This window comes from Piliocolobus tephrosceles, chromosome 13, assembly GCF_002776525.5.
Source record: "Piliocolobus tephrosceles isolate RC106 chromosome 13, ASM277652v3, whole genome shotgun sequence".
NCBI lineage: Eukaryota > Metazoa > Chordata > Mammalia > Primates > Cercopithecidae > Piliocolobus > Piliocolobus tephrosceles.
The window spans coordinates 109,415,077-109,423,509 of record NC_045446.1 but is presented as its reverse complement, the minus strand read 5'-3'; the positions used below and the strand labels follow the sequence as shown (position 1 = coordinate 109,423,509).

Below are 8,433 nucleotides of genomic sequence, written 5' to 3'. Positions count from 1 at the left end.
AGAGAGGAAATGCTAAACAGAGGTCAGTCCAGGTTGTGAAGGGATGAAGCTGGAGCCTGTGACAGTATGAGCCACCAGGGAGTGGTGGCTGGAGGCAGCCGGGCTAGGCAGCAGGACCAAACTCTCCCTCCAGCAGACAGAGGTGGTGGGGGTGCTTGCTGAGACTGTCGTGTGGGTCTGGCCCTATTCCCTACCTTGAGGTCTGCAGGGGCTCAAGACTTCCCATAGTGTTTCTCAGCCTTCACAACTGAAGGAGCAGGCAGAGATTAGGCAGGGGGTACCTCAGGGCCACAAACACCCCACCCCAACCCCACTCACCCTGGGCCTTTCTGATGAGCAGCTTTAGAATCCACTTTGACCTTCAAGAATAAAACCATCTTTCTTAACAGAACCACTTGATGTGTTCCATTGTATCAAGTGGAACCAAATAACAAAGCTGAGTCCCCGTAATGTCCTGTGATAACAGTAACAATCATTACTAGCATTTGGATGCCCTGTAGAATTACAAGGCACCTGCCTATTTAATTGCCTTCTTTAATTCTCACTGCAACCCTAGAAGGTAGGTGGTGAATTATGATCCCCATTTTTTAGTTGAGGAAATGGGGGGGCTCAGAGAGCTAAGTAACTGGCCTAAGCTTACACAGCTGTGCAGCAACAGAGGCAGGCTCTGAGCCCCTCTGGAGCCACCATAACCCCATATGCATCGCTAATGCCCCTGAGGTTCCTCACAGAGCCCTGCAGATGCTTCATCTCCTAAATAGAGAGGATCTGGACTGGGAAGTGGTGAAGCTTCCAGAGACCAGCATGGGCTCCATTCTGTCTATCTGAGCTGTGCAATTCTCCCCCTCCTGGGAGATCTAGGGAGGGAGGGTGACCACACCCCCATGTTGCCAGGCGGCATTTCCTGGGCACCTGCTGTGCGTGGGGTGTTAGGGAAGATGCCTGCAATATGGGGATGAGTGCAACACGGACAATCAAGGACAAAGACGGGAACTGTGGGATGCAGACTCACAGCGCTTCGCCCCTTTGCGGCATCTAACTCAGGCCTCGTGTTTCATAGATGAGGAAACCGAGCGAGGTGTAGACAGGCTTCTAGAGCAGAGTAGGCAAACTTTTTCTGTAAAAGGCCAGAAAGTAAATATTTTAGGCTTTGCGGGCTGCATATACGTCTCTACAGCATATTATTCTTTGATTTTTTTAAATAATCCAACCTTTTAAAAATGTAGAAACTATTCTTAGCTTAAGGGCTACACAAAATAGGCTGGTTACAGGCAGAATTCTGCCCCCAGGCTACAGTTTGCCAAACTGGGTTCCAGGAAATCATGTAGCCAGTTGCTTCCTGAGCTGGGGTTCATTCAATCAGCCAGCCAATATTTGGAGCACTTGCTCCAAGTGCTGTGCCAAGACCCGGAAGGAAACATCACATGCTCCACGCCCTCAAGCTGCCTGCAGTTTGGTGGGGGAGACAGGTAAGCAAATCATATCACCTCAATGCATAGTGGAAGGCTATGCAGGACAGAACACCCAGAGGAAAGAAAAGTGAGCTCTTTTGGGGTTTTCTGTGTGCTCCCTCCAATGAATGGTGGCACGGGTCAAAGGCTGTTACAATCTCTGTGTACTTATCTGTGCCCTCCCCGACTCTGTATGTTACATGAGGGCAATGACCTGTGTCCATTTGTCCACTACACTGTTCCCAGCACCTCAGACAATGTCTGGCAATAGCAAGCAAGCAATATGTGCCAAAGGAAAGAACGAATGAGTCGTACAACGACATAGCTAGAGCCCTCAGTGCGAAGGTGGGGTGTCTGGTGAGAGCTATTAGAGGAACTCAAGAGACTGAGGGATTGTTCACTCTATCCCCCTTGATTGTTGAACAAAGTATGTTTGTGGAGCCTGGAAATACAGCCCCGGACACCAGAAGCCTTCTTACCGCTCTATTTTCTCTCCAGCCCCCTCAACCCTCCTCCCACCCCAGCCCTCTCTGCTGACTCATACGGCAGCCGCTAATCACACCCCAGCCAAGCGTGCTTAATTAAGCCCCAGTTACCCACAGCTTCTGAGCAAGAGGAAAAGACGGGACTCCGGTGGTGTGCCCATCCAGAGGGAGCTGGGTCGGGTGTGGGATCCGGGGAGATGCATGTGCATGACAGTGGGGCACTCGCTGGGAATCCGGCAGTAAAATAACAATAGCTCATATTTACAGAGCAGGTACTCTGTGTCAGGCATTGTGCTAATCCTTTCTGTACATTGACTTAAACCTCCTCATAGCAAATTTATGACACAATATTACTTTTAATTGCAAAAACCGCAATCACATATGCACCAACCTAATACTACTATTACGTCCATCTTACAAATGAGGAAACTGAGGCTCAGAGAAGTTACATGACTCACCCAAGGTCACACAACTAGTAAGTAACAGAGTTGAAAGGACTCCCGTTTTCCTGTTTTCCATAGTAAGGGGAAGGGAGTGTTCAGAGAGAGGAAGGGCAGCTTTGTCCAAAGCCCTGATCCCACTGTCCGGTGACCTGGGCTCCTTCTGATAGCAAGACCCATCCTGACTCACACACAAGGGGGCAATCCATCTTTATCTCAACCTACATTTATCATACACCTACTATGTGTCACAGTCTGGGGACATGAGTCAAAGAGACAAAGTCTGTCCCGTAGGAAACTCACAGGCCGGTGGGGAAGCAGCCACTATAACTATGCCGGGCCTTTAGGGTCCACTGGTGCCCAGGGATGGGGCAGAGGCCAAACAGTAGCATGCATTGCATTCCTACCTGTGCCAGACACCAGGGATGGCACATCTTTTACCTTTCCTTCATAACCTAGAGTATATGTATTTTTGGTGTGATTACTCCACACTACACCATATATTCCATGACATGAGCCAAGTATCTCAGGGTATGACACAGTATTTGGCATGAAGTTAGTGCTCAGTAAATATTTTTAAATGAATGACTGAATAAAACATAGCTCCTGCCCTCGTGGAACTTGCTGTCCAGGCAAGGAAATAAAGATATAAACAGATGATTGCAACGTGGTGTGATGAATGCAACAGGAATGAGAAGACAGCCTCCGTCCAGGGAGCTGTGCAAGGCATCCTGGGAGAAAGATGCTGAGGCCAGATCTTGAAGAAAAACAGTAGCTTCCCAGGGATATGGGGATGAAGGGCCCTTGGGGCTAAGAAGACAGCCCTCACAAAGGCAAGATGTGACTTAGTGGAATGAATAAGTGGATATACTGCTTGTTCCCTTCGGAAAAAAGACTGAGCTGGGCACAGTGGCTCACACCTGTAATCTCAGCACTTTGGGATGCTGAGGCGGGAGAATAGCTTGAGGCCAGGAGTTTGAGACCAACCTGGGAAACATAGCAAGACCCCCATCTCTACAAAAGCTAAAAAAACAAAAAAAAAAAAAAAAAAAATTCCAGGCATGGTGGCATGTGCCTATAGTCCCAGCTACTTGGGAGGCTGACGTGGGAGGATCGCTTGAGCCCAGGAGGTCAAGGTTGCAGTGAACCATGATTGTACCACTGCACTCCCACCTGGGTGACAGAGTGAGACTTCATCTCAAGAAAAAACAAAAGAGAAAGAAAGAAGACTGTATGAGCGGCCAGGTCTGAGGGGGTTTGATCTGCCTGGGCCTGGGAACCTTACAGATGTGGCAGCCTTGCCCAGGACAGGCCACCTCATCCCAAAGCTGGGACACACACCTCTAGCATGTGGGTGCATGGAGAGACTCCACGTGGCTTTGTGGGGCTGAATTATGGGTGGGGGAGGTGAGGTGGAGGGAGGCAAAGAGACATAGCTGGAGATAGGCACTGGGCCCAGATCCCAGGGGTCCTGACTGTCATGCCAGGGAGATTGGACCTTGTTCCTTAAGCAACAGGGGTTACTGAAGGATGCTGAGCAATCGCATATGTATTCAATTTGTGTTTTAGAAAATGGCCCTGGCACGAGTGTGGAGGTTTAGTTGGGAGAAGATGAGCTTGGGGACAGGTACACCAGTCCGGAGGCTGGCGAGGGACTCAGGTGCTTCCAGTGGGCAGAGCAGTGAGGATAGCAGGCAGGTGAGGAGAGACACAAACGTGACATGGAATGGGCAGAACTGAGTGACCATTTGGCTGTGAGAGAGGAAAGAGGTCATTTAAGCTCTCAGAGTCTCAGTCTCTGCTTCTGTGAAATGCAGATAAGATGATCTGCCCGACGGGGTCATTGTGGGCATTCACAGAGATAAAGGCTAAAAGGCCTGGCCAGGGTCTGACAGGTGGCAGATGGTCTTTCCCTCCTTGTCTCTTGCTGTGCCTTTATGCCATGTCTTATGCTTTTTTTTTTTTCACTTTTAAAAAATTGTGGTATATACAGTATAACACAAAAATACACATAACATAAAATTTATCATCTTAGCCATTATTAAGTGTACTAAATACATAATGTGCAACCATCATTACTCTCCAGCTCCATAACTCTTTTCATCTTTTAAAACTGAAATTCTGTACCCATTCAATGATCATTCCCCATTCTCTCTCCTCCCAGCTCCGGGCAACCACTATGCTACTTTCCGTCTCTATGATTTTCACTACTCTAGCTGCCTCATATAAGTGGAATCATACCGTGTTTGTTCTTTTGTGACTGGCTGCTTTTGCTTGGTATACTGTCCTAAGGTTCATTTATGTTGTGAGTCAGAATTTTCTTCCTTTTTAAGGCTGACTATTCTATTGTAGTAGGGACCACATTTTGCTTACCCATTCATCTGTTGATGGACATCTGGGTTGCTTCTGTGTTTTAACTATTGTGAATAATGCTGCTACGAACATGCGTATACAAATATCTCTTCAAGACCCTGCTTTCAGTTCTTCTGGGCATATGCCCAGAAGTGAAATTGCTGGGTCACATGGTGATTCTATGTTTAATTTTTTGAGGAACTGCCATACTGTTCTCCACAGCAGCTGCACCATTTCACATTCCTACCAACAGCACGCAGGGGTTCCAAGTTCTCTACATCCTCACCAACACTTGTCATTTTGGGGTTTTTTGCTAGTAGTCATCCTAATGGGTGTGAGGTGGGCCACGTCTTATATTTTTGCATCACGCAGTAGAGCCAAGCTCAGAGGAAATGAACAATACTGGCATAGGTGGGCAATGTCCCCAGGGCTAGAGCAGCACTCACATGCAGAGGCATGTGCCCTGGCAGCGGGATGGGGTGTCCTGTCCAGGGCAAGGCTGCACACATCTATAAGATTCACAGGCCCAGGCAGATCAAACCCACTCAGGCTGGGCTGCTCATACACAATCTTCTTTCTGAAGGGAGCAAGCAGTGCGTTCACTCTTCATTCCACCGAGTCCACTGGGAAAACAGAAACCACCCTAGGCCTTTCAAGCAGAGGGATTTAAACAAGGGATTTGGTTGTACAGGTAACAGAAGAGGTAGAGTAACCCAGATTATCAACAGCAGGGAGCTGTCCCCTTCCTGGGGGTGGAAGGAGGCAATGTCTCTAGGAGCCTCGATGCTGAGGTCATCAGACAGAAACTGGAGCCACTGCAGGCCCCCCACAGGGAGCTGAGCGGTGCGGGACAGGGCTGATCAGTAGAAGCCAGAGGAGACACAAATAACTGCAGGGACGTGGCCTGAAACAGACAGAGGGAAGAAATATCCTGGCTTTTCCCCTCCTCCCACGATCCACCTTCTTCCAGTGCCTCCTCTGATTGGCTGAACCAATCTAAAAGCCAGAAGGTAAGGAAGCCTGGGAAATGCAGCTCCCAGCAACACCAGACAGGGCAGGGAACAGGAGACAGATCTGGAGCCACCGGCAAGTGATCGGCTCACTCATTCATCCTTTCACTTCCTCATTTGTTCGGCCAACATTTGTTGAGCACCCAGGTGCTGGGGACATGATGACAAACAAGAATTCTGGGTCCTGTCCTCACCAAGCTCAAGGACAGCAGTGCCTGGACTGTACCCCTCACTGCCCACCCCTGTTGGCCAGGGGCACCCTGTCACCTAGCCTGTGGGCAAGGGCTGCTGCAAAGCTTCTGGGGGCCCCTGGGAAGCTCCCAGTGTACAGAGAAGATGGAGCTGGGCTCTGCTTAGGCTGTGGATGTGGTGGAGCAAGGAGCCCAGCTGGCTCTGCCTCCTCCTCAGCTGAAAGCTCAGCTCGGAACACAATGTCTCCAAAAAGAGAAGAAAACCCTTAAATCCCACTGTTTGTCTTTGGAGCCTGGGAAGCGAGGATCTAGTGAACATAAAACGTGCGGGCTGCTCAGAAGTGGTCTTTGAAACCTCCCCAGGCCGGCTTTGTCAAGGAGCAGCATTGCCTTTCAAAGCTGCCGGGCTCCAATCTCCCCTCTCCCCTCTCCCCACTCAACTGTAGCAGGCAATGGCTAATCAGCGGGAGATGTTAAACGCTCCCTAATTCACAGAAGTCCCCAGGCTTCTGGGGAACTGGTAGCAGGGCCAGCGAGCTGGGTGCCTCCATTCCTGCTCGCCCTGCCTCACACCAGTCTCACCTCAGCCCGGGGGCCCTCTGAAGGCTGCTCCTCTATGTGAAGCTCCCCTCTTCCCTCATGCTGGCCTGTGCTCAAACACACCTCTGCTTCCCAAAGTTGTGTCTTCTCCTGGAATCTGCCTCTTCCAAGAAGACCTCCCAGACATAACACACAAGTGATGACCAACCACACCCTGGGTCTCTGCCCTCAACCTGGCTTTTCTCCACATCCCTCCCCATGTGTCCAGGCCCAGGGGTCTCTCTCTGGTCACCACTCAGCATAGCCTCCCTAAGTGAAAAGATCTCCCCCTTACCCCCAGATGAAGTGAGCAGGTGCCCCTGGCCAAAGGGATGGGCAGTGCCGGGCTTTAAGCTTGGCGAGGAAGGGACCCAGAATTCTTGTCATTTTCTCCCTAGCACCTGGGTGCTCCAGAAATGTAATGAATGAGTGAGGGAGTGAAAGGTTGATCATCTGCTGTGGCTCCCAGATCCACTGCCTGCTGTTCCCTGCCCTATTTTGTGCATTTCCCAGGCTCTCTTACCTTCTGGCTTCTGGATCCCTGATCCCTGAGTATTTACGCCAGCCAAGGGGAAGGACAAGTGAAAAAAATCCATGGTTTCACCACACAGACATCCACAGATAGGCAGTCTGGCCCAGAGTCATAACCTGACAGTGACGTACTTTCTGTGACCTTGGATAAGGCACACTTCTCTCTGGACTTCAACTCCTCATCTGTAAGGCAAGGGGGGGTTGTACTAGACCAGCAGCTCTCAAACTGGGATGTGCGTCAGAGTCACCCAGAGAGACTGTTGAACATGAGTCACTGGGCCTACCCCCAGATGACTGACTCTGCAGAACCTAAGAATCTGCATTTTGAAGATGGCTTCAGGTGATGCTGATGCTTCTGGTCTCGGGGACTACACCAGGAACCAGTGGGCTGGCTGGCTGGATTTTAAGCTGTATTTGTCAGAGTTAGAAAGGGCTGCAGGATGCTTGCTTACTCAGGGGTATGTAGAAGTGGTCATGGGGGTGAGCGTGCTGTGCCAAGCTCCCACCCACCTTAACACACACATTTTGGCTTTAATCAGTTGTGTTTGTTTGTGTGTACAGGTAAGCGTGGTCAGAGCCGAGGTTCCACACATGAAGTGAAATGTTTGGAAACCTGCTGACTAGGCTAGAAGTCAGGTGGTCCCTTCGAGCACTGACATTCCAGGGTCCCGTGTTCACTCCACACCCCTCCTGGGCTGTTCCTACTTCCTTTTTCTTTCTCACAGCCAAGGAGGGGGTGCAGCAAGAGCAAGACTTAGGATTTGGGTCTTTAATCTTAGGGGAGGGGGTGTGGGGACAGATGGAGAGGTGGGTCATTGTCCTAGGTCACTGTCATCAGTAGGTACATTTCAACCCAGCGATGTGCCATGGAGTGAAGTGGAGTGAGCACACTGCAGCACACACAAGGAGGCTACGTCCCACCTGAGTTGAGGAAGTTCCTGGAAAACCCAGAGTAGCCAAAGCCACATTTGCATGTGCATGTGTGTGTCTGCATGTCTGCACATATGTTGTCTGTATAACCAAATAAGTCACAGAGAGGGAGATTTTAATTGGAATGATCAGGGTGCAGCTAGACTCTAAAGTAGAAGTCTCCTAGATGCTCAAAATTTTAGAATTAAACTAAAGACCTTTAATTCCAAACTGATATATCTGATGAAGAAACTGAGGTTCCCCTGGAGCAAGAACCAAGGTTTCTGACTCCTGAGTCCAGGCTCTGGCCCCTGATCTAGATGGATGTCAAAGTCTCTCCCACGTACCAGAATGACATCAGCTGAAATCAATGGATCATGGCAAATGGACAAAAATGTTCACAGAAAAGAATCCAAGGCAAACAAACTCCTTTCCAGCCCTGCTTGTCCCCACCCACATAGCCATTCCCTGGCCAGCTGCTCCCG

General features: G+C 49.9%; 1 long non-coding RNA gene across 1 annotated transcript in view; it reads right to left on the bottom strand.

Annotated features, from left to right (window-relative positions):
- LOC111540007 overlaps positions 1–8,433 on the bottom strand; it is a 34,829-nt gene that overhangs the window by 3,520 nt on the left and 22,876 nt on the right. The window contains exon 5 of the long non-coding RNA XR_002730866.2: positions 1,013–1,117. This is a non-coding gene — a long non-coding RNA (uncharacterized LOC111540007). The remainder of the gene's footprint in view (positions 1–1,012; positions 1,118–8,433) is intronic.